This window comes from Benincasa hispida, chromosome 9, assembly GCF_009727055.1.
Source record: "Benincasa hispida cultivar B227 chromosome 9, ASM972705v1, whole genome shotgun sequence".
Lineage (NCBI taxonomy): Eukaryota > Viridiplantae > Streptophyta > Magnoliopsida > Cucurbitales > Cucurbitaceae > Benincasa > Benincasa hispida.
In genome coordinates, this window is record NC_052357.1 from 75132723 (window position 1) to 75139999 (window position 7277).

Sequence of the window (7277 nt, forward strand, 5' to 3'; positions counted from 1 at the left end):
TGAGCAAAAATACAAGATGTGAAGTAAATATCATATATTAACAATACAAGTGTTCGTGCAAACTGTTTACAAACTACAGGACACGAGACTTTAGGGCATCAACCCCAACAGTAGAAAGGAGAAATAGAATCCTGTTGGACCTGGTTCGTTCTATGATGAGTTATGCTCAGTTGCCAAGTTCTTTTTGGGGTCACGCAGTAGGGACTACGGTGTATATATTGAACATGGTTCCCTCGAAAAGTGTTTCAGAAACACGTTACGAGTTATGGAAAGGACGTAATGGTAGTTTACGTCACTTCAGGATTTTGGGTTGTCTAGCACATGTGTTTGTACAAAATCCAAAAAAGCTGGCAGTTTATGTCATTCAAAGGTATACCTATTTATAGGCTATCCCAAAGAGACAAAAGGTGGTTATTTTTATGATCCTCAGGAAGATAAAGTATTCGTGTTGACAAATGCTTCATTTCTAGAGGAAGACCACATTAAAAATCATCAACCTCGTAGTAAGCTAGTATTAAATGAGATAACCAGAGAAACTATAGATAGATCAACAAGAGTTATTGATCGAATAGATCCTTCAACAAGAGTTGTTGATGGAACTGGTATTTCACATTATTCTTAAGAATTGAGAATGCCTCGACGTAATGGGAGGGTTGTGCAATAACCTGATTGGTACATGGGTTTAACTGAAACTCAGGTTGTCATACCTGATGATGGCTTAGAGGATCCATTGACTTTTACGAAAGCAGTGGGTGATGAGGTTAAAGACCAATGGATAAAAGTCATGGACCTCGAAATGGAGTCAATGTACTTTAATTCAGTCTAGAATCTTATAGATCAACTAGAAGAGGTAAAACCCATTGGTTGCAAATAGATCTACAAGAGAAAATGAGACCAAGCTGGTGGGGTACAGATCTACAAAGTTAGACTCGTGGAAAAAGGGTTTTCCCAAAGAGAGGGGGTGGACTATGAAGAAACCTTCTCTCTGGTTGCCATGATCAAGTTTATTAGGATACTTTTGTCCATTGCCACTTTTTATGATTATGAAATATAGAAAATGGATGTTAAGACAGCTTTTTTGAATGGCTATCTTGAAGAGAGTATCTATATGTCTCAACCAGAGGGGTTTATTGCACAGAGTCATGAGAAAAAGGTTTGCAAGCTTAATAGATCCATTTATGGGCTAAAATAAGCATCTCGATCCTGGAACATGAGATTTGATACTACGATCAAATCTTATGGCTTTGAACAGAATGTTGACGAACCTTGTGTTTACAAGAAGATTATCAACAATACTGTACCTTTTCTGGTTATATATATTGATGATATTTTACTCATTAGGAATGAAGTAGAATTTCTAGCTGACATTAAGACACTACTAGCCACACAATTCCAAATGAAGGATTTAGGAGAAGCATAGTATGTTCTTGGGATCCGAATCGTTCGGGACCGCAAGAACAAAATGATAGCCTTGTCTCAGGCATCTAATATAGACAATATGTTGTCTCAATATAAAATGCAAGATAAACGTATGTTTCCTTTCAGGCATGGAATTCATTTGTCTAAGGAACATTGTCCTAAGACACCCCAAGAGGTTGAGGTTATGAAATGAATTCCATATGCATCAACAGTAGGGAGTTTAATGTATGTCATGTTGTGTACTCGTCCTGACATGTGCTATGTAGTTGGAATTGTTAGCAGATATGAGTCTAATCCTGGATATGATCATTGGACTGCCATTAAAAATATCCTCAAGTATCTTCGGAGAACGAGGGACTATGTGCTCGTGTATAGTACTAAGGATCTAATCCTTACTAGATACACTGATTCTGACTTTCAGACTGATATAGATTCTAGAAAATCTACTTCAAGGTCAGTATTCACTCTGAACGGAGGAGCTGTAGTGTGGAGGAGTATCAAGCAAAGTTGTATTGCTAACTCCACCATGGAAGCTGAGTATGTAGCTGCCAGTGAAGCAACTAAAGAAGCGGTATGGCTCAAAAAGTTCTTGACCAATTTGGAAGTTGTTCCAAATATGCATCTGTCTATCACTCTTTATTGTGATAATAGTGGTGCAGTTGCTAAGTCAAAGGAACCTAGAAGCCATAAGTGCAGAAAACACATTGAGCACAAGTACCATCTCATCAAGGAGATCGTACACCAAGGAGACATGATTGTCATGCAGATTGCCTCTGAAGACAACTTGGTTGATCCATTACAAAGGCCCTCTCGGCTAAAGTGTTTGAGGGTCACCTAGAGGGACTAAGACTGTGAAATAGATAGAACAAGGGCAAGTGGGAAAAGTACTGGGTATCTGATGCCCTAGTTTATTGTATTTATTCTTTCATTAATCAACATTGTATATATATATTTGTATATATATGTAAAATCCACTGGAGTTTTAGTCCAAGTACGAGCTTGTTGAGTTGTATGTCTTAAAACTCGTAGTTTGTAATGTTAAACATATTCTACTATCAATAAAGATGTTATTGACTTTTATTCAATAAAACTGCTATTCAATATGTGAATTGCACTTGTAAAGTCTAAATCCAATAAACTAAAGATTCATGGCTATTATGTGAATACATGAACTTTATGTGGAGACATAAGAGTGGGTCAAGTACAGTAAATAGCCAAAATGGTCTATAGTATACGAATAAGGTTGGACACCTTATTTTGGTAACACTATTGGATGTGGTCCACTCTGTAGTTGTTACAATTTGTTATAAAGTGCTACAAATGAAGTGATTCTGATTCGTTCATGTGTTGACATGAGGAGTGAGGGTATCCTATGCAATGAGTTTGCATAAGATCGGATCAAGAAATAAGTCACTCTTACTTTATCATGATGTTTACTATTTAGGACTGACTATTTCAAATCGATGACCTAGGTAACTTGACCTTAATCCTGAGCTAACTATGAACTTCTGTTTATCTGGGACTATCCTTAGATTTATATGGGTGAGGGTTGGCTCAACAACGCTGGCTCAATAAGCCTCTCATTTCCAGGGTAAGACTGAATAGATAGCTGGGGACATAGGGTGTAAGACGGAATTCACTTCTATCCGCTTTTAGGGATAGTAGAAGGTTATTCCCTTAAGTGTTGACTCCAATTCTTGAATAAAGGGCCACATCCTCTTATTGGCCCGAGAGGGACTCGGTTTAGTGATTGGAACACAAATAAATTGTTCATTAGACGATCAGTCGGACTTAAGAAGCAAGATGTAATCTCGGGGGTAAAACAGCTTATGGCCTAGCCGTTATTACAAACAACTAGTAAAGGGTTGACTTACTTATCATGGTTATATCAAATGGACACATAATATATTTATAGTGAGGGGAGTGCAACTATAGGTTATAGTGGACAGTCTTGTTAGTAAACAAATGTTGATTAACTAGATTAAAGAGTTTGACCGGCTAGTCTCGAATCGTTGGAGCCCATGATCTATAGGTCCATCGGGTCTTCTTGCTAGCTTAATACAGATAAAATTGAAGAACTAGGTGAAGTAAGAATTTGAAATGTTCAAATTGGGGTTTTAAGAAAGATTGTATTTTATATGAGATATAATTTACAATTAAATAATTAATTTATTAATTATTTATTTTTTAGAGTACACTTTATCATTAGCATGAAAGTGTTTTTTTTAAACTTGATTAATGTGATTAGTCAAAGCCAGGTGTCATAAACAATTTAATATGTGATATTAAATTTGTTTATTTTATTTAGTTAAATTTTTTTTAATTAAATAAATTCTAAAGTTTAAAAATTGTATTTCATTTTTTTAATAAAAAAATTAGTTAGTGGAAAAATCCTACGGTTGGATTTTCCCATTAACTAAGTGGACTTTGAAGTGACACTTCCCAAGCTTGACACCTAGAGATTACATGCTAGTAGAGTTTGAGGTGGAAGATATGCAAAGTAGGATTTTGCATGTGTTTTCTCTTTAAATGACTTTGTTTTTTAAATTTGCAAGACTATGCTTCCACAACTTTTGACCTAAACTCTTCCACCTCAACTCTCCTTTACTCTCCTTCTTTCTATAGTGAAATTTCCTTATTTTCACTAATATAACGATCCCACCACCATGTTCTTCAATCAGAGAATAGCGAGAATTTTTCGTTGGTGGTGTCGATCGAGCTTGGGAGAGCAAGTTTTCCGTGGAGTTTTCAAAGGTTGTATTTTCTATCCCTTTTGCATGCTTATTCTTGTTTTTATTGCAATTAGAATGTTATCAATCCTTCTTCCATTATGCATGTGTTCTTTATATTCCAACATGTGTTCTCCTCCCTCGGGTAATCTCACTGAAAAACTTTACTATCAAAAATAAAATCTTTCTCCCTCTCTCTCCCAAAATTAAGTTGAAGCCCACAACTCTCAACGATTCTTACCCTTTGAGAATACCAAGGTAATTCGGTGATCGTGTCCAAGTCCAAAGTTTACTTGCTATAATTTTGGATGTTGGTGTGTTCGTGATTGAAGAGTTCGAGGTGATGGAACATAAAAAAACGCATGCACAGCGAAAACAATGAAATCAACAACATTCTAATTGCAATAAAAACAAGAATAAGCATGCAAAAGGGATATAAAATACAACCTTTGAAGACTCCACTGCAATCTTCCTCTCCCGAGCTCGAACGACACCACCAACGGTAAATCCCCGCTATTCTCCGATTGAAGAACACGATTGTGAGACCGTTTTATTAGTGAAAATAAGGGAATTTCACTATAGAAAGAAGGAGAGTAAAGAGAAATGAGGTGGAAAAGTATAGGTCAACAGTTGAGGAAGCATTAGTCATGCAAATTTAAAAAACAAAGCCTTTTGTAGAGAAAACACATGCAAAATCCCATTTTGCATGTCTTCTACCTCAAACTCAACTAGCATGTAATCTCTAGGTGTCAAGCTTGGGAAAAACCACTTCAAAGTTCACTTAATTAGTGAGAAAATCTAACAATTGGATTTTTCTACTAACTAATTTTTTTATTAAAAAAATGAAATATAATTTTCAAATTTTGGAAATTTTTTAATAAAAAAAATCAATTAAATGAAATAAACAAATTTAATATCATATATTAAATTGTTTAAGACACCTAGCTTTGATTAATCACATTAACCAAGTTTTAAAAAACTCTTTCATGCTAATGATCAAGTATACTCTAAAAATAATTAATTAATAAATTAATTATTTAATTGTAAATTATATCTCATATAAAATAAATTTTTCCCTTAAGATCGAATTTGAACATTTTAAATTCTCACTTCACCTAGTTCTTCAATTTTTTTCGTATTGAGCTAGCAAGAAGACCCGATGTACCTATAGATCATGGGCTCCAACAATCCGAGACTAACCGATCAAACTCTTTAACCTAGTTAATCAACATTCGTTAACTAACAGGGTTGTCCATTATAGCCTGTAGTTGCACTCCCTTCACTATAGATATATTATGTGTCCATTTGATATAACCATCATCAATAAATTGATCCTTCACAAGTTGTTTGTAACCTCAGCTAGGTCAAATACCGAAATACCCCTGAGTTACATCTTTTCTCCTTAAGTACCAATTTCCCTCTAATGAACAATTGATTTAGGATCATAATCAATAAATCCATTCCTTCTCAGGCCAACGAGATGATGGGGCCCCTTGTTCAAGTGTAACAATCCCACTTCCTAGGACTACTAAAAAGGGAATCGTTACTGCATGCATGCATAAATATTCACATTGAGGAAAAATAAAATAAAATAACATGATTTTGGACTGCTTAAGTGTATAAGAACCTGTTCTGCCATTATCTCAAGATCTTAAATCGTTCGACCCGGGTACCCATTAACATGAAGTAAATAATAAAAAAAATCATAAATATAATAAAATAAAACGTAAGAAAACATAAAGTTTCAAATGCGAAAGCAATTCTAGTTCCTTTGACATTGTCATAGATTCCTCTTGTCAGTCACCCGAGCATCCTTGCCCTTACCTGGAAAAAAAAATAAAGATAAAAGTTGAGTATAAAATACTCAGTAAGTGATTCCATTATCGGGATCAGGCTATGCATCCACGAGCAGAGAATGATGGCCCGTGGCTCAAACAACTACATCGGTTTTAGATGATGAAAAAAAACCAAAAGAAATACTGTCTTGCCTTGACACGCATGTTTAGTGGCCCATAGGCACACTGTCAAACATGAAAAATAACATAAACGTGAACCTGTCGATTCACGCATGTCTAGTGGCCCGTAGGCACACTGTCAAACATGGAAAATAACATGAACGTGAACCTGTCGACTCACGCATGTATAGCGGCCTGTAGGCACACCGTCAAACATGAAAAATAACATGAATGTGAACTTGTCGACTCACGCATGTCTTGCGGCTCGTAGGCACACCGTCAAACATGAAAAAAATAACATGAACGTGAACCTGTTGACTCAGTATGTCTATAGGCCCATAGGCACACCGTTAAACATGAAAAATAATATGAATGTGAACCTATCAACTCACACATGTCTAGTGGCCTGTAGGCATATCGTCAAACATGAAACTAGACCCGTTGATCCTCTGAAATAAAACATGCGTCAAGGCGAGATGATAAACTGCCTTATTGGTCTATTCATGCATCACATATATAATTTCAATACTGATTAGAAATTTGAACATGCTCATAATACTCGTAATTGTCATGCAACAAGTATATCACAACGACAAAATCATGCCTCTAAAGTCCATTAATTAACTTTATAAATCTAATTTAGGCTACCTGGCATGAAGCCACCGGTAATAGTACCACTTACCTCAACTTGATCTCAAAAGTTCGCGCAAATAACTCCTTAACAACCCTTGGATAAAACTCAAATTAATCCCAAACTCAAGATTTTGCAAGAATAGGCAGTGGCGGTCAGAGAACTCAATGGTGGCTGATTAGAACGACGATGAAACTTAGTCTAGCGCCAACTGAAACAAGCGGCTGCTTCGATCGGAGGCTAGGCGGTTGTGCGCGAACTACTGGCAAGGGGCTGTCAGTGGGGAACGACGTGACTCCAAACTGCGCGAAGGACAGATGCACGGCTAACGACTCCAGTTCACGGTGACTCGAAATCGATTGGAATCGTCGAAGCTCGCGGTGGCGGAATGGCAACGACGTTTGGTGAAATCCCAGACGCGATGCGGCTAGAGGACGGCGACAGCGATTGTCAATGCACAACCGTACAGATACTAGACTGGACTAGCGGCGACGGAATGGAGCTAGGCGGCAGCTAGGACTGCAGTGAATCGTTAAGAAGAGG